Consider the following 23,385-nt stretch of genomic DNA (forward strand, 5'->3'; position numbering starts at 1 on the left):
AAAAAAAAAATTTGAGGAATCATATATGGAAAACTGAGAAAATATTCATACTAAGTAAAAACACTTTCCTTTCAAAAAGAGAATATATATGAAATCAGGTATTCTAAATATGGAAAATTTTTCATATGGAAAATTTTCTGAAACTCAGTTTTGTGTCCAGATTAAGTCACTACAGCATTACACAAATATTAGCTAACATTTCCATGTAAGCAAATAAATAGTATTTAGCTTCAAACTTCAGCTTTTATTTTACAGATAACACTCTCACAAGCAAAAACCCTTACAAGCAAACATTCTCTTCCACAAGAAGTACCAAAAACTGAAATTCAAAGGGGCAAACAGGGGCATACCTTTCCAGTATTGATAGGGTAAGATGATTCCGATCAAAAAATTGGGGTTTCCAGGCCACAAAGCAAATGTGTCCTTGATTCCATTAGATTCTCATAGCTTAAAACACCACCATTTAGACCTTCCAACTTATTCCCTCAGCTCTAAACCCAGACACTTAGCAATGTGTTCATAGGCTATAATTTTTCTTCCACATACTTATCTTTATATCTATACATACTTATAAAGAGAAAATAGAGCATTCAATACAACTCATTAGTTTGACAAATATATTTTATTGTAAATTAATATACAGACATTCTGCTTGTAAAGAAACTTTTACATTACTGTGGATCTTACCACTAAAATCATTTTAAGACTGTATAACTCCGAGCCACAGATATAAAGGTAATATTTCCATTTCTAGAACACAAGAAGGCTAGAGAGTCATTTCTCATCCATGCTTATAAAATATAGCCACTGCCATGTATGTTAGCAAAAGGCCCTCCCACCCCATAGAAAAGGGAAACTAATGCTTATAAGAAATGATAGTGGGCCTAACAATACTGATCACAAGAAATAAAGTTGTGTATGCAGGTCAGTAAGTGATAGAGATGAGATTAAAACTCAGATCTCACATACATCCTTTGAATCAAACTTGTATATTTACTTAGAATCTACAAAAAGCAACAGGGGCCCTAATTAGGAGAGGCAGATAAAAGTACCCTGGCTGCTAGAGAATAAAAACTGATAATGGATATTTCTTCCAAATAAGTCTAAACCCAAATCTCATGCCCTCCTCCTCCCCCAAAGGGGTAATCTATAACTACAACTCATTTCCATACATGCATGGAGAAACCTTGTCTGATGATTTAGATATAAAATTTATTTAGGGCTTTGATTTTCAGATGAAATGGAACATAAAAATGTTTGTTTGAAGTGAACTTGAGAATTCATTATATACTCCTTGTCAAAGAATTGGAAAAGCAAAGCAAAATGATTGCTATGTTACCAAGCAGTTTCATAGTTGTCTTTTATTGTCTCATCATAACTCTTTATTTGACCTGGGGAGACAGAGAGAGAGAGAGAGAGAGAGAGAGAGAGAGAGAGAGAAAGAGGTGTAAATTACATATATATATAAATAAAATAAGCCCAGCTGTCATTATTACATTTTATTAATTGAAACACAGTTTTGTTTTCAAGTATATGTTTATATTATTTAGCTAAAACTAATCTGACAAAGATCTTAAATCTATTTAAGCTGATAGGAATAGAGGTGGGCGAACTCCTAATTAGTTATAAGCTTAGTGATACAGATGAAATATTTCAGATTCTGACTGCATGATAGCTACTAGGAGTACTGTATTTCAAGTTATACAGACAGAAAATTCTGGAGATGATTTTTTCATCTTAAAGAATACATAGAAATCCAGTAGCATTTATTAAGTCATTTTGATTTAATTTAATGAAGTCATTCTTTCATCTATCAGTAAATTATTTTTGTTTATACTATTCACAAAACACTTTTGTTATGAAAGATCTTTAGGAACAGATCATCACCAAAGGTTAAAAAATATATAACCTACAGAAAATCTTTTCGGTGATTAGCAAATCTCTTTAATTAAATCCTTCCTAATATCGAAGTTAAAACCGCTCCCAAAATGTCCCGTATCTTCTCTTCTACAAATAATGTAACTCTAAATCATTTCCCTTATTCTTGATCTTTCATCCTTTTAATATTTAGTTTGAATCTATATTCCTTGCATTCTCCCAGGCCTCCAGGCTTCTTCTAAGTCACTATTTCTTAACGTAATCTTCATGTTACTAATAGTGTCAGGGTTATTTGAGCATAAAATCCCTCCTCGTTGTAGCCCCAATGTTTCTGTGTTATAATCCACAATTTTTTTTTTCAAGATCTCACAAATGAAGTATTCATTAAAAACAAAAGAAAGACATATTACAGGTAAGCCTCAAATAAGACTGAAATTTTTCAGGAAGAAGGTGAACTGTTTTCTGTTAGATGCTATTTTGAATAGAGATGGAAAGATAACTAAATGACCCCTTGATGATTCTTCAGACCTGAGATTTTATAATAATTTTAGCTTCCAGCATCTCATTTTCTCCAAACACCAAAATCTAATCTGCCCTAATATGAGTATGTTTAACAGATGAAAACCTTTAATGAAAAATTGTTTCTTTGGAAGTCAATTTTCTTAACAATTGCTTATATTTTTCTTTGAGGCATATTTAATCATTAAATCATTAAATCATATTAAATTATATTAAATCATTAAATCCAAAGAAAATCATAAAAGAATAGTCAGAAGCCATACTATGTAATGACATTAATTTATTCCTTGACTTCTTTGCCTGTGTTGTTCTGCATTAGAAACATTTACTTACACAGATAGGTACAGTTAGAGTACTCATGAACTCCCTCCTTTCTTAAACCTAAAATCATTCTTGCTTTAAACCCAGATTGTTTCTGTTGAAACAGGAGAGCTTTGTTAACTTCACAGGACATTTTATTTTTTTTTAAACATTTATTTATTTTATTTATACAAGCACTGGGTACAGTCAGAAGCGCGGGAGGGTGAGAGAATTCACCAGAGCCAGAGCAGGGAACAGAACAGGCAGACCAACGAAGTACATTGCTGAGGGGAGCAGTGGGCGGCAAGAGAGGTCTGCACGCCATGTGGGACCCTCGCCCAGCAGACGGGGATCGAACTGGCGCTGCAGAGGCTGCAGGCAGCTTCACAGCCAAGCGCTCAACCCCTCCGCCACTGGGGAGGCCCTCACAGGACATTTTATTTCTAAATGAAGCTATCTTCTGAGCAGAGGTACAGAGAGCAAATTACATATGACAAGACTGGTGAAGATTAGCAGTAGTTAGATTAAGCTGTCTTTGAGCTTTCCATGTACTCCACCACTACTGATTTTGCGAACTAAGCCAATGATGATACTTGGAGGCAAAACAATTAGGTTATTAGTCTTCACTACTTTTTAATCAGCTATTTTTGAACCAGTAGAAAACTTTAGATATGAAGTGAAAAATAGACCTCACATATCAAATGGATAATCTGCTTGATTCCAGATTCAGATGCCAGTATTAATATTAATTATATTATTACTACTACTATTGATGATAGGAGTGTTCCATAAAAACTAGCTACTCTGAGCTAATCACTGAATATACTGTTATGTATATTCTTCATATTAAATCACCACAACATGTCTATGAGGTTTTGCCACAATAAAAATGGTGAATTACACACATATTCTGGGACATTTTTTATCTTCTGAAAGTGACTTTGAGTGTTCATGAATATTTTTACAATGAGTTGTTTAGCATTCAGTTGCTTTTTTTGTTGTCGTTGTTGTTTGGTCCAACTGCAGTTTGGATGATATAGAATGAACATGGAAAACCATAGCATTAGTCTTGGACTGTAAAAGCCCCATTTGTGTTGTGACACAAATATAAATGTAAAGCAAGCAGAAAAAGTGCTATGTAAGCTCTTTTCTGAGCTTAGTATTGTTAGAAAAGATTTAACTTGTATGTTGTTTGGTTGCTTTTCTATTGTGTGTTCTGTAAGTGCAAAAAGATTTATGCTAGGGCTAAAAATGATTCTGAAGTCTTACAGTGAACTAGTTTTATCAAAAATTTGCCAGTTCCTCAGGTAAGTTGCAACACTGAACTTAATAAAATTACCAAGAGTCATGACATACAGAACTAATATTCAATACAAAACTGAATTGTACTGATCGGCAACTATTTGATATAAGGCACTAAAACAGAAAAAAAAAGTTAATATTCCTTGTCTCTTGAATAAATTCATGTTTTATGGGTGGAATAGTGGTTTTATATACCTAAAGAGGGTAGCATTCAGTTGTGCCAAATATAAACTATAACTAACACACACATCACTTAAGTCCCAGTGTATTCAAAACTGGGAAGTATTTTTATGCAATAAGCATAATTAGAATAGAACTGTCATCAAAACGACCTGTTTATTATTATTATTATTATATTCCTGAAAGAAAGGTTAATAATGACTATTATAAGCAAATGATCAATGAATCACAATGACATTCTGCTAAACGGCCAAAAGCAAGTTTCATTCATAGCAGTGAATGATCTCTCTGCCAGACAGAACTGGAGGCCACATTGGAAATGCAGTTTCTGGGTGTTGGTTTTATCCTGCTGACCCTGTGTATATCAATCAAGCAGTTGGCCCAATTTGCCAGTTCTTTCCTTGCTGACATGTGAGGAGTAAATGAGCTGTAGTTTCTGCAGGGCTTTCAACTTTGGATGGGGGGAAGGGATTATATAGTTTTTATTGTTCCACTTCTATAACTCCTAAAAGCACAACCTAAAAAGTGACGAAAAGCTAACGCAATGTCATAGTCTAATAAATGGTTAGTAAACAGTTCTAGAACTAAAGACTCTCAAGGTTAAAAGAGAACTTAAAGGTCATGAATGACGATCTCATACTCACGTGATGACTGCTGATATTCAGGCAGCACTGGTAAGATGAGTCTCTTGATCCCCCAACCTCAGACTGTTCTAGTTAATACATAGTCCTTAAATCAAACTATAACATGTCTGTAAATTCTACTTATTGGTCAACTATGTACCTTTGACTACTGAAATGTTTACTTCCACTTTGATATCTTAACAAGTTTCTTTCCAGTGCTTCCTTATTCTCTCTGGTCTCTTTTTTTTTTTTTTCCAATATTCTACTCACTTTCTTCTGAACATTCTCCAATTTTTAACATACTCAGAGCATAATCCAACCTGCACAGATGTCTCAGTAGGTTATATTTGCTGCTAGGACCTCAGTTTGCCCATTTTCCCTTGAACCTAGCAAAGTGTCTAGAACACAAGGGGTGGCCTACTATTTTTAAAATCAAAATACTCAAAACATGGCATTGGGGTGGTTATATTATCACACCTACCACCAAAGCATCCATTGTCCTTCACCATAGTCCACTGGGCTTCCACCAGACTTTACTCTTTACCCTCCCTCTCAATTCTACGGTCAGATTTCTAGGGTTTGGTTTGGTTTGTTCCTTTGTTTTGATTCTCTGTATTCCACATCTCAGTGAAACCACATGGGATCTGTCTTTCTCCTTCTGAGTTATCTCCTTCAACATAATCCCCTCCAGTTCCATCCATGTTGTCACAAACGGCAAGTTTTTATCTTTTTTTTTCTTTACACAGAGTAGTTGTTGAGTATATATACCACATCTTCTTAATCCATTTAGCTGTCATTCAGCAACTATTAATGTAAATAGTGCTGCAATGAATATGGGAGTGCATATATTCCTTTGAATTAGAATTTTTGCATTCTTTGAGTAGCTATCGAGGAGTGAGATGCTGGATCACGTGGTAGATCCATTCTGAAAAACCTCCACACTGTTTTCCATAGGTACTGGATCAGTCTATCCTCCCATCAACAACATACAGGGATCTTTTTTCTCCATTCCCCAAAACACTTGTTGTTTTTGGTCTTTTTGGTATGGGTCATTCTCACATAGTGGTTCTGATTTGCATTTCCCTGAGATAAGTGATGATGAACCCTTTTTTCATGTGCCTGTTGGCCCTCTATATGTCCTCTGTGAAGCTTTTTATTTGCTCTTCAAGTCCTTTAGATGACTCCTCAACTGGATTTTCCCGAAGTCAGTTCATTTCATCAAAGTTTCTGATCAAAAGCTGTCTTTCCATAGAAGGAGCCCCCTTGAATCAATCATGATGCATAGTTCCTTCTGTCCTCCCCCTCTTTTTCTTTAAAGTATCATTGCTACCTGGAGTTACAAACATGCTTTGTTTATTTGTTTACTGTCTATCTCCTCTACTAAATATAAATTCTCTAAGAACAAGGACTTTGTCCTATTTGGTTTGGTGTCTGAGTGCCTAGAAATAGTCCTGCCGCAGAGAAGTTTCACAATAAACATATGTTCCATGAATGAAGCAATAAATAGAGGGTTTAAAATAAAGATGCACAGACTGGAAAGAATGTCACATTAAAAACCACCAAAGGGTTTCTTCTTATAGTTTTCAACTTTCTTTCACTTCAGATTTATGTGCAGCTACATGGTAGAAATTACTTGTTTTACAGTAAATTTTATTTTTATTTTTTGGATTACAATATAATCAGAATTGCTTTGATCATCTCAAAACCACTTTATAGACAAGTTAGAAACATAGATTGGTAAAATTTAAAAGAAATTACTCATAATTCTAATAGCAGGAAAACTATTAAAAGATTTTTGGTATATTTAAAAATTTTTTCATACTTCTCTCTCTTTTCAAGGCCTTTTCCCTTTCAAATTCTTATGCTACTGAATTCTTCTAATCTGTTCCCTGAACTTTTAAAAATCTGTTTTCATAAATTTGGCATATCTGTATATTTTTCAGACCTTCTATTGCTATGATAATTTTTAAAACTGTATTTTTATTGTTCTGTAAGATGCCTATTACCTCTGCATGCCCAACCAGTTTCCCCTTCTTTGTTAGAATTTGATTATTTTTAAATATCAGTTCCCCATTTTTTCCCTCAAATTTTTAATGAAATCATCAATGAAATCATCAGGTAGGCAAGTCAATTATCTATCAGGTGTCCTAAGTTTAGCAGAAAACGAACCATAGAACAGTTGCGTAAAGACCACCATCAATACTGTATTTCATAAAATACTTGCCTCAAAGAAAAAAAAAGAGCTTGTTTTATTTTATTTTAAGGACTTATTCCACCACTAAGAATATACTATGAGAACTAAGATAATGGAAAAATGTTGAAAAGAGACTTCCCAGTAAATCTACATTCATTAATTCATTCAGCAGTTAATTACTGAGGACCTATTATGTGTAAAACAATGTTTAATGGATCTGGGATACCAAAATGAAAGAAATGAATATTATTTAGGGAAAAAACTCCAATTACTTCTTTAACAAATATTTATTAAACTTCTACTATGTGCTAGGTACTACATTAGGCACATAAGGAGGAAGAACCATGTGAACGATAGGAACACACTTAGGTTTAAATCTCTACAGTATATTAGCTTATGAGTTGCTAAATAATTTACTTTATAAGTTGAGACTTATAACCTGTACTTAAATGACCACTATTCAACTTAAGAAATTATCCAAAGTACTGGTAATAAAGATGAGTAAAACAAATCCCCTATTCTCAAGACACTTGAAGTTTAGTAGATAATGAACATAAGAACAAAGCATATCAATAATATTTGTTGAATAAAATTAAATAAAGTACAGGGTAAAATATACTATTGTATTAATTATCTGCTCTACTGAATGGTAATTTTCTTGGTACATCTGGGACCCCTAACATAGTATTGTATGAGTAATGGAATACTCAACAAATGTTAAGTGGATGATCAAATAGATGTTTTATAAGTAACACTTCCATGATATCATCCTAAAGTCATAAAATTCTCTCTTAAAGAAAAATGTTTACTTCCCGAAACCCCATTAATCATTTAACTTCTGTTTTAAATTTTTAGAAATGAAAAAGCAGATTAATTTCTGCCTCTAAGATTGGATTACAATAGATATAACCCTAACTTCAATTTTTATATAAAGAAGACTGAAGACCTGAGGGTATTTTAAGTTGGATATATCATGTAAAAATCCCAAGTTGATCTTTGATCTTCACTTCAAATTAGTGAAGCTTCTTTGTTCAGAAACAAGTAACACTTTGGCAACTTTGGAAATGTTTGCTTATGTACAGACTGACCTCATAGAGACTGAAGGAGCTGGGGTTTCTGGTTTGTGGAGCATTAAAAGCTGAAAGTATAAACAGTGACTAACACATAAGCAGCTGTTTCTTAACAGGACAAGAAATAACATGTTTACAGTGCTACAGGAAAATTAGGATAGACAAAATAAAGAAGTTTTTATCTGCTGAGAGTGACTCTGCATTAGGTGACGCCAGTAAAGCATACAATGAAAAGATTTTTTGAGTATTATACAGCTATACTTGAAGTAATTTTAATTAGTTTTTAATTGTCTTTCTTAATAGAAATTGGATAGACAAGAGTTTCCAATCTCAAATTTTCACAAGTTTGAGAGACTCTATTTTCCATGTGTCCCCTAGAGGGCAGCGATGATCCAAAACACAAGAAAGGATTTACTCTCAATATTGAATCCTCTCTGGCATCAACTTTTACTCTTGTACCATTACCATTTCTCACAGATTGTTCTGTAAGTGGTTAGAGGCTTGCTAATTTCTGAGTACATAACTAGAAAAATCATTAAATGTCAGGAAAACAATGCATGATGTTTCTATTTACAGAGATTTTTTAAAAAGAACAAATATTTTATTTGTGTGTATCTCTTAACATACAAACACACCCTGATTAGTCCTTTTCATGCATTCTTTCATGACTTTTGGAGTATATGATAGTGTGAGCTGACTGGAAAAAAAATATGTTTCGAGGCAAAGAAATCAGATATTTTCCCTTCAGTTGGCTTGAAACAATTCGTAATATAACCATATGTCTAGTCATTCATTCACTCAGAAGTTACTAATGCGCAAGAACCACTGTATTTGATAAAGTGCAGGGTAAAGAAATGACTACAGGAAACTTTTAATAAAAAAAGTGATTCTAAATTACATGATACAGGGAAGGGTGACACGGAAAATGTACTTACCTAGTTGTGAACTTTGGGAGAAATGTAACATAAAAAAGCTTTGCCCCTTTTGCAACTGTTTTGGGTTTCTTTTAGAGAAGCACAAGTTTGAAGCCCTTGTTCTGGTCCAATAGAAAACATAACTTTATATTTAAAGTGTGGTCACCAACTATAGGAAACTTCCTAGATAAAAAGGAAGAGTCTGAGTATGTGCTTTTCTACTGCTGAGGTTTTGTTTTAGTTAATGTTGCTGTTTAAATATTTTATTCTGCTCAGAGACATTTTTATGCAAAGGGTGCAACTTTGAAAAGAGACTTTTTGCAAGGTTGCCCTAAAAGCCTCTTATAATACCTGTGAATTTATCTTCAGGGATCTCTTTATTGTATTTGGATTATTTGCTGATTAAACTTCTTTACTCACTTTCATCTTATGAAATTGAGAACAAGATGCAAACCTCAAGTATCTGAAGGAAAAGATTAATGATGTCAGAATTATTCAGTCAATATTTGCTGAGCCATTCGGGTTTTTTGTATGGAACAGAGAATAATGAAGACTATCTACCTTACAGCACTGAGTAGCTATGAGAACATTCCTGCCATAACTTTTGGTCAAACCAAATGGTGTGGTTTATTTATGTCATTGCTTGTTTATGCAGATCACTTTGGCTGGAAATTATACATATTTGCAATACTTCCTGAGAGAATTCTGCCGTCACATCTGGAGTCATGGTCTGTCTGAGTTATAATCACTTTTCTTGTAACATTGAAATGTTAGAAAACAGACTTTCAATCCCAGCAATATAGCTAATACTCACATATGATGGTCTAACTCTAGATAAGGAATGACATATTTAAGTACAGTGAAGCTAGTGTGTAGTTCAAGTGACACTATTTTGAAGAACTAAAGTGGCAGAGTCATAGTACTGGCAGTATACAACCCAGGACCAACCAAGGAAAGGGATAAAATTGTTACAACTGGACCACAATCCATGGCATCTTTCTAAACTATTTCTGTTTGCCAAAACTGACTAAGTCAACTGTTATTACTTCTAGGGCTGCCTTAAATCACCTTAAAGCTTTATCAAAGGACAGATAAACTTCTAATCACTTATCACGTGGAAAATTTCTTTAGAAGAAAATTAAAAAAATTATGCCTGTTTGAAAAGACCTAGACATTTACACTAGACATTTTATGATGTATAGAAAAACATTTTACAATTTGCTTCTTCCTGATGATGTGGAAATGTCCCCTAAAAGGCCAAAGAAATTATTTGTAGAAAGAACAGCTGTAAGAAGGACTTCTGATTTTGTTTTGCATTTTCAGTTTGAGATGAGTCTATAAAAAATAGCTACTATTTATCATTAATCATCCTTGTCTCCTCAGCCATTTCTGTGTGCTTATATTTAAGAGGAAATTTTTTATATACTATCTGTGTACTTTAATATATTCACTATTATGGGAAAATATCTTTTCCTATTGGGAAGGATTATATTGGAGGTCATAGATGACCATATGATTTTAACTTAATTCCAACAAAAATCTATAGGCTACTAACTGCATATAAGCTATATGATTGGCAGAGATTTCCACCATATAGTTTATTTTGAAAGTTTCTACTCAGAACAGTCCTACCATTGGATCTCAGGCACAGAAAATTGGCCAGTTCCTCTGAAAACATAAACGATCACTTCATTTAATAGCATTGCAATAACATATTAATAGAATAATAACCAAGCCTTCTTAAAATTTACAGCTTGTAAAATCACTTCCATACACAGCAATGCATTTGAATTTCACACGGATCCTAGATGGGTGTAGTTATGTTCATTCCAGACATTTCTAAGAATTAGAGGGCTTGGAGGAGTTTTTCAAGGTCACATAGCCTGAAAACTGCTGAATTCCTTCTCAGACAGTGTCCTCACTCTGAGTCTAAATTTTTGTGATATTTTAATGAGAGTATGTCTACCAGGTTATTGCATTCATTTTATTACATAAGCAGGCCATTTATAATGTTGATGTAACATATGCACAATGGAGCTGTTATTATGCCAGGCAATATACTCAACATGCAGGTCTCCATTTTAGAGAAGAGGAAGCAGAACCCCAGTGAGACTAAATAATGCATCTGGAACCACAGTTAGGAAACACTGGAGCCAGGGTTCTAATTAAGGCATAGCCAGCTTTAAAGCCACATTGCCTGCTTGGAAAAGCACTTCCCTTCCAGAGTCACTATTACTCTAGATTGGGCTTTTCACTCCCATAATTGTTTTATTTTAAAACTCTGCCAAGCAATTCAGTCCTGATGTTTGCCTCATGGTTGTGTATTACCATTGAATACAAATTTTCTAGGTACTCCAAATGACAGTGGTAGAAGCTTTGTTTAGAGTATCATTTGCATAGCCTGGATCAGTTCCTCCTGAACAGCCACAGAGGACCGACCACCTGAACCAATCCAGGAAGTTCCAGAGTCCTTTGAGAAAAACAGCCATCCCTCCCCTTCCTTTAGTTGATCAAAGAATTGGAAGAAAACGAAGGCTTGAGAAAAGCACAGTTGACTCTGAGTACAGGAAAATTAGTGACTCCCCAACCTACAAACCCAACCCCAAGTCAATAAAAAGAAAACAAAATGCAATAAGAAGTAGTTTGAAAAAGACTTCATAATACTGCTCTTAGCACTGTGGACATGATAGTGACAGGGTATATTCCTGAAGTGCTAATAACAAGTGCATATGTTTCAGAGGTGGTACTAATGAAGTAGTAGTCAAGACATCAAATGGCACAGGTCAGTAGGAGTTACCAAGTTTCCAATACTGCCCAGCAGGTCACAAAAAATGCAATCCAACCAGAGTCATTACAAGTTCTTTCATGACTTGGGCTATGACAGCTTATAAATAAGAAAGCATGACAATATGGTGGCAGCTAGATCTAAAAGTAAGATCATTTAAACCTCTCTTATGAATATTTTCAGATATTCAAACTCTCAGAGGGATACTATAAATATGACTTTCAGTAAAAAATTTTAAAAAGTCATTTTCTAATACAATATGTTGTGTTACAAATGAAAATGGTAAAATTTCCATTTCTCTGAGGGGCTACCTTTGTGTAAGCAACTTATTTACATCTGGCAAAAACCATGTCTGACTGTGGACAACAGACTCTGCTGGATTACTTAGATAAACATACTATTTGATTAAATTCAGCAGTATAATCAATAGGGGGGTTAATGGCTGTCACAATAATTACATTCTATGAAATTCTACGGATGCATCATTTAATTAGATTTTTCACTTAATACTTATCAGAGAGTATAAGAAATGTTATAGTTTTTTGCACATGGTAATGAAATCATTGGTACATTACCAAGATTAAATCATGCAAGAAAATCTACCCTTCTGTGTTCCTTCCTGCTAAAATTATCAAGTTTTTACTGTACCACCTGTGATGATAGGCAGGCTATGCAGAATTTCAAAGCTTCCACAACACCTACCAATCTCCATGTCAGAATAAATTAGTATTTCCCATTTACTGTTTATCATTATGGCACTTTTGAGTCTAATTGCTGATTCTTAAAAAGATTAAAAACATCTACCTTTTGATTGTTCACTATGTGCTATAATGTGCTACACTTACATGATATTAATCTGCTTCTCAGAGTAAATAAACTTTGGAGTTTCCTTCCATTATAGAGATGTGGAAACTGACACACAAGTCACAGAGATGCTGAATTGAAGCCAGGATTGACACTCAGATATGACTCATCCAATTCTCATCTACTCTAATCCACTGATTTCACAGATACATAAACAAGTCCAGAGGGGTTCCTGGTCTTTCCAAAGGGCACACGGCTGGATAGTGGCAGACAAAACTAGGACTCAGATTTCCCCCTGTTCTTTTAATTGTCATTAGAGGTTACTATAAGCCTGAGCTATTCAGCTTTTTACTTTGTTTCACTTCTAGTTCAGCATAGAGCAGGCAGGCTCAGAGACATATAAGTGATAGGCATCAGCACTGCTGCCTGTGATGTGTAGAGTAATCATATTTTTAATGGACTCTGTCTGAGTCCTAGCTTGTCACATCACTCTTAAAGAGGGTCTGGATTAAATCTACTGCTCACTTCGCAGTCAGCACTTGGCATAGTTCCTCAAATGGTAGAGTTGGATGTCTGTGAATTTTGCTTTCTTCCATATCTCTGGAAACTTTTCTCAGAGAATGCCATAACATAGCTTTCTATTCTAAGACCAAGAACTATGACTGCTTCATAATGTACCTTCAAATAAATAGCAGTAAACACCATCTGACCACATATTTCCCTGGTTTTAAATACTCAAAAGTTTTCATCATGAATCTGTGTTGAGTTTTATCAATTGCTCTATCTATATCTATTGAGATAAAGTATTCTACTAATGTGGTGTATTTTACCTGACAGTTATGTGTCTTAACTATATTTTGGTCAACATAGACTGGTCCAAACAGGTTGTTATCATATATAGACTGCTAGTAGACCATGCTACTAAGGTTTGTGTAGGTACATTCTATGGTATTAGCACAAAGACAAAGTCACCTAACAATACATTTCACAGAAAATCTCTTGGTCATTAGCAAGACTATATTGATTTTTTAATGTTAAACCAACCTTGAATTCTTGACTAATGTAGATATTTTACAGTATGTAAATCATACGTCAGTGAAGTACAAGCTTTAAAAATCATTCAGATAGTTTCACCTCACCCTAAAGCCAAATTCATTAGAATGGTATTCAAGATTCCTGTTTGCCCGAACAGCTGGCTAACCTTTTCTTCATCTTGCACCATGGACACACAAGACCACTCCTACTTACTCAACACTATGGTATTCTTTGATACTATCATATTCCTTTAGCACAGAATAGCTCTCCTTAAAAAAAAAAAAAAAAAAGAATAGCTCTCCTTCATACCTCCCTTCCTCCATCCAGTTCTGCAACTTGGGCAGAGCTCTGTGAGGACCACCTGTCTGTTTCATATGGCATCAACTTGGAGTATGCAGCTGGTACTGGAGGTCCCACTTCCAAGATGTCTTCAATCATCTACTGTCATATTGGTGCTGGTTCTACTGGGAGCTTAGCTGCAGTTGTTTTCTGGGAGTTTGGCTTATTATCCATGTGACCTCTCCATGTAACTAAATTTGATTTCTTAAGAATGGCAGTCCTAGCACAGTCCAATTTCTCATATAGTAGTTGGTTTCCTCCATAATGCACAAGCAGAACATGCCAGGCCTTTTTAAGGCCTGGCCCAGAACTAGTACAGCTTTTTTTCAACTTCATCATCTCACTAAAGAAGGTCACAGCACCAGCCTCTCAAAGGGACCACCTTGGAATGCAGGAATATCAGGAGGTATGGTTCACTGGGGACCACAAAGTAATATTCTACCACAGCAAGAATGTTACCATATTCATGGTAAAAATGAAGTATTTTAAACTTTTACTCTCTCCTCTCTGTTAAAAATGTGATTAATGCTTGATTTTTCTGAAATAAAAATATCTTGGAAATTCATAGCTAAACAAATTTTCATTCTTATCTAGATAAATATTGCTTTATAGATCCATAATGTTTACTCATCAAATTAAAAGAAAAAAATTAGCTCCTCTAACCATTGCACTATGAAGGTCCCAAATTACTTCCAAAACTAAAAGCTTTCAGGTTTCTTTTCCAGAAAGTCCAGTTCAGAAACCTTGGTTCTAAAAGCAAGGAGAGTTTAACATTTTTATATTGGACAGTCTCAAATTACCAATTTCTTACTTACATATTGTACTTGGAACTAAATGTTTTCAAGATTCAACAATATGCATATAAAAATGAAGTCAAGGGGCCTCCCTGGTGGTGCGAGGGGTTAAGCACGGCACTGTGAAGCTATCCACAGCTTCTGCAGCATGAGTTAGATCCTCGGCTGACCAGGGGGCTACCCATATGATGCAGCAGACTTCTCCTGTCGCCTGCAGCTCCCCTCAGCAGTGTATTTCAGTTAGTTCGCCTGTTCTGTTCCCCACTCTGTCTCTGATGAATCCTCTCACCCCCCAACCCCCTCAAATCTGGCCTGTACCCCAGTTCTTGTATGCATAAATAAAATTAAATCTTAGTTCCAGCCATGGAGTAGGCAGTCAATAAACATTGTTATTATTGTAAATATTACCACTAAACAAATTATTAAGATTAGACAAATTATTATAAATATTCTTTCAGTTGTTCAGAAGTAGATTACTAAATTTGCCATCATCTAAAAACTTTTTTTTTTCCCTTCTACTTAATTATATTTTTTAATCTGCCTCTTAGCATTCTCAATCTGAATTAGTATTTAATTCAGGTTGGTTTTGAAGATGAGAGAAGGTGGGAATATGAGTTAACACCTAAGACTTAGTGATGATTTTAAACCACTGTATCAAATTGTTTGGGAAGAGTTGAAGTTACTCAAGAGAGGATTACCAGTCCATTAACAAATGAGGCTCAACTGTAAAATTTTTGTAGAATCCCACATGATAGTAGTTCAGTATAGTCACTGAGAAAAATCAATGGGGGGAAAATTGTTATGAAGTTAATAACATGTGTAAATGAAAAATACCTCATCTACTATAACAGCATGTACTCAATTTTCAAATAGAAACATTCTTTTACAAACAACAAGCTTGGTACACATATGCTTTTTCTCTTTACTCTGTAATCAAACATTGGACTTTTCTGAATATCTATCACTGACAAGTTACAGACCACAAATTTAGACTAAGAGAATAAAAGCTTCCTAACCCTGGGAGGCTGATTCTATGCTACTCCTAATTACTATGTTTTATAATCAGTATTGTTGGTATATTCTCCATTGGCAATTTAAATGAAAATATTTGTGCTATGTATTGATAGCTGGCAATTATTCATAGTTTGGAATAACCCATGGCAGCCACTCCTTGAATAACTGAACACAATAACCCACATATCTGCCCAATCAGAAGGAAGCTTCCTTCTTTGGGATGATTGATCCAAACACCTTTTTTGTATTATTTAGTCAGATGTTCACAAAGTATGTTCAATGGAACACTGTAGATTATTGATAGTTATTCTAAGATCACAAAGTGTCTCCTGGTCAAATATGTATGGGCAGCTCAACGTAGACTACTTTCCTCTCATAAATGTGTAATTTACTTTCACATATAAATGCTCTAAGAAATACTGATATAAGAAATAAAACTCTATTTAAGAAAAGGATAAAGTACAAAGTAGTTACCAAACTTATATAACCATTTATAAATAAAGAACTATTCCACTTTATGGAGTCTCACTGTTCCAACAGAATATACTCTGGGAAATGCTATTTGACTATTTTCTCTTCTCCTATTTACTATAAAATTCACTATTGGATAATTACAAAAATGCTTTTTTCTACTTTCCTCCCCTCTGATTTTCTTCCCTTATCCTCACCCTTTCCAACCTATTAAGGTTGCCAGATTTAATAAATAACACTTATAAAATGTACTTCTTAATGTAAGAATGTCCCAAATACTGCATTGGACATTTAACATTGAATGTTATTGGGTGTCCTGTATTATATAGGGCAATCCTAAACACAAGCCAAATGAGAGCCATCAGTAATGAATTAGTGAAATTCAGTGTAATTTAATAATAAGTACATGGAAGGAATTCACCCAATGCTGTTTAAGTATTTTATTGAATCTTCATAATAATAAAAGTGTAAAGCTCTTTCTGAAACCACTATGTCTTTGATCTTTTTATAATATTTTCACATGACCATTAAGTCACTCTGAAACTTGATTGCCATGTACCCTTTAACTCCAGTCTGACCTCTTTAATTTTACAGATGAGGAAAGTGAGCCCTGAGAAAAGAGATTTAACTTGCCCAGGAAATTCTCCCACAAGAATTTAATAACAGTCAGTCTTGAGTTCTTGTTACCTCTCAAGCCAATGGTCTAGTTTCACAATGGAGGATCCTTCTTATTGTTCATTGTATACAGGAGGACCAAAAAATACCAACTCAAAAAGAAGTAATAAACTGGTTTATCATATTTTCTAAATTGTAGCTAAGTTTACCATGTAAACAAAGAAAATAAAGAAATGGAATACACTAAAATAAACATAAGCTTAAATTACACTGGATATAGCATATTTTTTTTAATTATTCGGAAGGAACTTGATTATCTCTCAGTATTTCAGTCTCTGGTATTGTAGAGTATGCAATAGCACAAATGTAAAGAGAATTCCAGAGTATCTCTTGTATGTCTATGTTTCTATTTATAAACTGTTGTTCAGGATATATATGCTTTTTTTTTACTCATTAGTCCCCTCAAATGTGCTACTGAGAACATCAATAATCACACAGTACAAAAATGATGCTTATAAGAACAATAGTTGTGATAACTTCCTTTTATAGAATCCTGAAGAACCATTTTGTATTTACAGTGATGGTATATAATTAGAATTATATGTATATATATACATACACTATTAGAAGCAGGTATTGTTTGCAGTGGGGTATTGAAAACTGCTAAGAAAAAAATAACAGGTACAGCTTGTATGAAGCAAAAGATGAATAACACTTAAAATGTATTTGACTTCTGGCAAGTGACTTAACCTTTTTGGTCCTCACTTTCCTCATCTATAAAATGAAGGTGATAATGATACCTCCCTCATAAAGCCACTGTGAGGAATTAATGAGAGTGAGTATAAAAGCATTTAACACTATGCCCAATGCAGAGTGGTGCTTACTAAATATTAATTAGTATAATTACAGATTTAAAAGTCAGGCAGTGCTTTTTTGTATTCATTTCAGTACACTGATATCTTGCCTTTTTATTATACTTTAATCTTTGTAGAAAACATTTTTATTATTTCAAAGTACCTTTTCATGGAGGATCGTTTTAATATTGGCAGCAATCACAGAGAAACAAAACCATGGAGGGTACTTTTCCCTTAAAATTGCGGCTCTGTCATAAGTCACATGGATAACCTGTATGTATATATGAGTGATTAGAAGAAATTGTACCTTGGTTCTCTTGTAAAAGTGTTAGTGTTTACCATTACTAAAAACCATTTACTATGGACTTACTTGCCCAAACTGCTATTCAAGGCACTGTGGGGACAGAGACTCAACAGTTTCCATGCTTTTCATAGACTTCAGGCTCCTCTAAGATTAATGTTGTGATGGGAAATGAGGTTTTGTTCCTGACCCTAGGATCATCAGCTTATGACAAACTGAAGGATTTAGCTCTTTCAATGTTGATCCTAACCTGTTTAACTGCTTATAGCATTCACATGTATTAGTTAACTTGACCATAAAAGGGAGTTTACCGAGTGGTGAATTGTAGGCCATGTGAAATATTCAGGTAAACATAAATATTTACAAAACTAAAGAGAGACTGCAATTGTGTGCATAGAGACAGATGGTCATGACTCCAGTGTAAAAGTTTAAGTCCTCTGTGCTTTAAATAGGGAAGCATTATGAAAAAGAGGTGAGATGCCAATAAAGGAAAAGCCACCACAATTCAACTTTTATCTGCATACTGACTGGTAGGCCTTCTTCCAGGGTCAGTGGATTTCTAAGAAATTTGTATTCCTTCCAAACTGATAGCTATACACAAATTATTGTACTATGTACTCAATTTTTTCAGAATATTTACTTTCATAATTGAGGCAATCAGCATTAGAATTCTGGGTTAGATAGAATTCTGGCTCTCCCTCTGCTAACAGAGAACAAGTCACTTACCATCTAGGAAGCTTCATTTCCCCATGTCTTTTATTTGAGATAACAGTTCTCAACTGTGACATGAAGATTAAATGACATGTATATTAGAAATGCTTGGTTAACAGAAAAATATGACATGAGTATAGTCATAATTATTTATCTGAAATAGGTTGTGTGTGTGTATGTGTGTGTGTGTAGTCATTTACTTTTCTAGTTCCTACAAAGAATTTAGCTCACTTCTTACATGAGAAAAAAAGCAGCAGTTGAAAATAAATGACAGAGCAAAAAAACCTCAAACTCCAATTACTAAACTTTCCACCTTATAGAAAGTATTTGGTGGAAGTTATTCTGTATAATACTTACAGTCAGCATTTGGGGGATGAGTTATGGGAGTAATATCTTTCCTATATGCTTAATCTTTGATACTTCCAAATCAAATGATACCTGTGCTGAACAGTATTTTTAAATGGCCACATAATGAGTCCATTTTTACAATTACCAGTGTGTATAGACGTTTGTATTTTATGACATTTCCACCAACTTTATTTCACTTAGTCCTCTTAACAGCTTTTTTTAGAAAGTTATTATTCTTATCCTCATTTTATATATGCAACATTGATATGCAATATTTTAAGGTACTAGCACCAAATTAAAAGGCTAGCTCTCCAGTTCATAACACAATTCCATTTTCCTACTTTTTCCTATGCTGCCTTAAATATATATTTGGGAATTTTTCTTTGCTTAGTGATGACAAATATGGCTTTATATTTTTTATATGAAATAGTTTGTCAGGCAAGCTAGCCTTAAACATGTTATGACACGTAAATTTTGACATCTATGTTTAACTAGGTATGGTCAAAGTCTAGCATAAACACATTTTGTAATATTAGGAAATAGCTTGTTCCTAAAACAATGTTTTCACATGCAAATTTTTCCAGTACCTATTTTCATATATTTAAAAAAAAAAAGATACACATTGTGCATTAGACTATGGTGTTTTTCTTCTTTCTAGTAATGTGACATCCATGTTTCCCAATTAGAAATACCCTACTAAAATCAGACGGATGACCATAAACTGTTTGCTACCTCATCTTGCACATACTGAGCTAAACTAATGGAACACCATCTTGGTACGAGGGATTTGACAGGAAGAAGAGAACAGTTGTAATTGTGGAGGTTGCAAATGACATTTTTACCAAACTCCTCCATCCAAACAGAAAACTTAATGGATGGTTCCATATATAATGGGTTTTATACTAAACTGCACAAATACATTTTACATGCTTTAAGAAAGGATACCTTTTTGTCTGTTTCCAGCACCTCACTTATATCCATTGATGCCCAATAAAATAGGGATTGCAATGTAAAAAGCATTTTTGCCATGACAGAACACCTAAAAAACACAGTATTTAATGCTTTTACCTTTATATTGGCAATCATGGCAATTTCAAGGTTAAACCCACTAGATTAATATGAGTTCATGCATCCATAAATATAAAACAGATGTCCCAGGAGGATCAGAACATTTTCGTTCTTTCTTTTCTTTTCTTTCTTTCTTTCTTTCTTTTTTTTTAGGAGGAAGGGAATCGATATTAATTTATTTATTTTTATTTGGGGGTTACATTTTTGTTCTTCATATATGCACACGTCCCGCTCACCCTTCACCAAACCACCTGAGCCAACACCTCCTCGGTCTCTCTCCCCCTGGCCCCTTCAGATCATTTTCTACCTGATCTTCAAACACTTGGTACTAATGAAGCGCCCCGGAATAGTCTGTCTTACCTTTCTGTCGTCCTGAGCTGGACCTCAGCCTTTGGGAACCAGGCTGTCCAGACTCACGGCATCCTGGATATGGGAGCTACAGCCTCAGTTCTGGCAGGTTGGTCTGCAAGATGTTTGCAAAGGAAGTCCCCACGCTACTCAAGTCCAGCGCCTACAGGCCTTACTCCGCCCTGCAGCAGGGCATCCCGCTCCTGCAGTGGCCCTTTAAACGCCTGAAAACGTGAGCCAGCATGTCGAATATTATCACCAGCCGTTTCATCTTAGAACTTCGAAGCACCGCAACGTTCGTTGCCTGCGGCAAAGCCACCATGTTAACTCCAAGAAACTGCTCCAAACACGAGTCTTAAATTCAGGCGCCAGAGCGAGTTTATCCTCTTCCAGTCTTGAACCCGTGCAGTATCCATGAACTACCTGGAACTCACCACCCAGAGTATCTTCTGAAGAGCCAACTACAGCATCATAATTGCACAAACGGAGGGAAAGTGGCATAAGCAGAAGTGCGCTCCGCTCAAGAATCTGTGGCAGCCACAGCTGCAGCCCTTTCTGGGGCGCCCTGGCCTGGAAAGGCCTTTGCACCTGCGCAGTGAGCGGCCTGGGGTCTGCGGTCTGCTACCGCGTGCTGGCTGCTTCCCACTGTCCGTTACCCACCCCTGAAATGTAGGCTTATAAAATAAGCCTGAAAAGAACCTCTCTATAGGAGTTTTATGTAAGTACTTGAGACTATGTTATGTAAGTACCTGAGAAGATTTTCTGTAAAAAGCGATGGAAATAGAAATGTGGAAAGATAGTGATTGAAAGTCGTTATCTTGAGATAGAATCTAATTTGCAATTTGAAAATACTGTCATTCCAGAATACATTTTTGAGAAAACACTCAAAACTCAGTAGTAAAAAATAAACAATCCAGTGATAAAATAGACCAAAGACATGAATAGATATTGCAGCAAAGAAGAGCTCTGGATGGCATTTAAGCATATGAAAAGATGTTCAACATCACTGTTTATTAGGGAAATGCAAACTAAAATTATTTCGAGTTGTCCCTACAAAGCAACTGAAAAACTTAGACAGCTGAAATTTTTTAAAAAATAATAAATGATAGTACCAAGTGTTGGTGAGACTGGAGAAAAACCTGCTGTATAATACATAACTGGTAGGAATGAAAAATGCTTCATTCACTATGGAATATAGCTTGACAGTTTCTTAGTATATGACCCAGCAGTCACATTCTTGGGCTTTCATTCCAAGGAAATTAAAACTTATGTGCACACAAATACAAATGTTTACAGAAGTGTCATTCATAATAGCAAAGTGCCAGAAAGCACTCAGTCTCAAATGGGTAAATGGATCTATTCATACAATAGAAATTACTCAGCAATAAAAAGGAATGAACTGTTGATACATCATCACCCTGGATGATGTTCAAAGGCATTATGCTTTGTAAAAATTAAAGATTCAATCTTACAACATAACATGCTATATGCTCCCATTAATATAAATTTCAAAATGACACAATCTAGAAATGGAGAACAGATTAATGGTTGTCAGAGGAGGCATGCAAATACAAAAAAAGTAGCTTGAGGAAGTCCTTTTGGATAATGGAACAGTTCTGTATCTCGATTGTGTTTTTTTTTAATCCTATGACTTTGGTAAATATTTGCCATGTAAACTAGTCAAAAGTTTTTATACCACTTTTGTGCCGTGCAATTCTGAATGAGTTTAAATACATAGCGTTAGTTTAATTAAGCTTAAATACCAACCTCATATTATTAAAAGTGAAGATCATTAATTGTATTAGCAAGCAAAATGTAAGTACACAAATGTGGATTATTTTGTGGTAATAACAAAAGCGGGCATATTATTCATGGCGGTGCTTCTAGGAGATTATTTGCTATTGCTCCTTTTCTCTCTCTTTCCTATTAGCAAAGTATAGCTTGTACTCCTTGTTATATTTTCTCCAGCTTTTGGAAATTTCACATGTACAATTTGAAACTACATTGCACATTGTGGCAAACTCTTGTCAGATCATTGCCCTTGTTTGGAAGGTCTTCCTAGAATAATGACTTTTCTTCTACATATCTGAATTACTGTTTACACCAATTCATTTTCCTGAAAGTTCATCCAGTCAGTTTCCCTCAAACTTAGGCATCCAATTGAGTAGTTTCATGATGACTGTTCTTTAACCCTTTTGAAGAAGCATCATTTGGAAGGCCTCTGGAGCCTATATGCCCCCTAGGAATGGGGAGCAACATAGAATGGTAGCCTGCTAACTGGGCTCTTTTGTAGAAAATGTCTTTCTGATACTAGCACCTAAGTGCTGCTTAAGTGTGTCATTTAACGCTCTTTAAATTATAACTGAAGAAATAAAAGAAACTGAGGCTATCAAAAATGCAGGTTAGTGATAAAAATAAGGTTTTGGCACTGGCTGTCCCGGATACAAATGTAAGAAAACTACTTCTGTATGCTTTAGTTTCCTCATCTATAAAAGGGTTATGATAGTCATAGCATCCACCTCATTAGTTGTTGTGAGGTTTAATTAAGAAAATGAATTTTTAACCTCCTAGCCCATTGCTTGTCATATATGAGAGCCATAGTACATGTTCATTCCCATTTCTCTTGATTTTGTACCTTATTTCTTTGCCATCTGGGGCAGTTGAAGAGAAATGACTTGTGATAAAGAGGACTGATTGTTAGGAGTGAACAGGGTTAATTAACTTTTTCCAAGAAACATGCTCCTGAAAACAATGTATATTGATTAAACCTTTCAAAATGGCGTCACTCTTAAAGAGACTGAGGGAAGTCAGTTTTGTGCCAAATGAAAGATTACCCCCTCATGTATCTGTTTTGAAGATCTTAGCATCCTGTTACCATACTTAACTTTTCAACACCCTCTGTCCCAGTTATCAAAGAC

At 34.9% G+C, this 23,385-nt stretch overlaps 1 protein-coding gene across 4 annotated transcripts in view; it reads left to right on the forward strand.

Moving 5' to 3' along the window:
- RHOBTB1 (Rho related BTB domain containing 1) overlaps positions 1-23,385 on the forward strand; it is a 120,938-nt gene that overhangs the window by 23,883 nt on the left and 73,670 nt on the right. Inside the window, exon 1 of one of the 4 annotated variants that reach the window (XM_037497214.2) lies at positions 21,006-21,185. The exons of the other annotated variants lie outside the window; for them this stretch is intronic. The gene's annotated coding sequence lies outside the window, so the exon portion shown is untranslated. Of the gene's footprint in view, positions 1-21,005; positions 21,186-23,385 lie in introns of those variants that run through there. 4 annotated transcript variants of the gene reach the window in all.

Source organism: Talpa occidentalis, unplaced genomic scaffold (assembly GCF_014898055.3).
Source record: "Talpa occidentalis isolate TD23 unplaced genomic scaffold, MPIMG_talOcc4v2.1 talOcc4.8, whole genome shotgun sequence".
In the NCBI taxonomy this organism is placed as follows: Eukaryota; Metazoa; Chordata; class Mammalia; order Eulipotyphla; family Talpidae; genus Talpa; species Talpa occidentalis.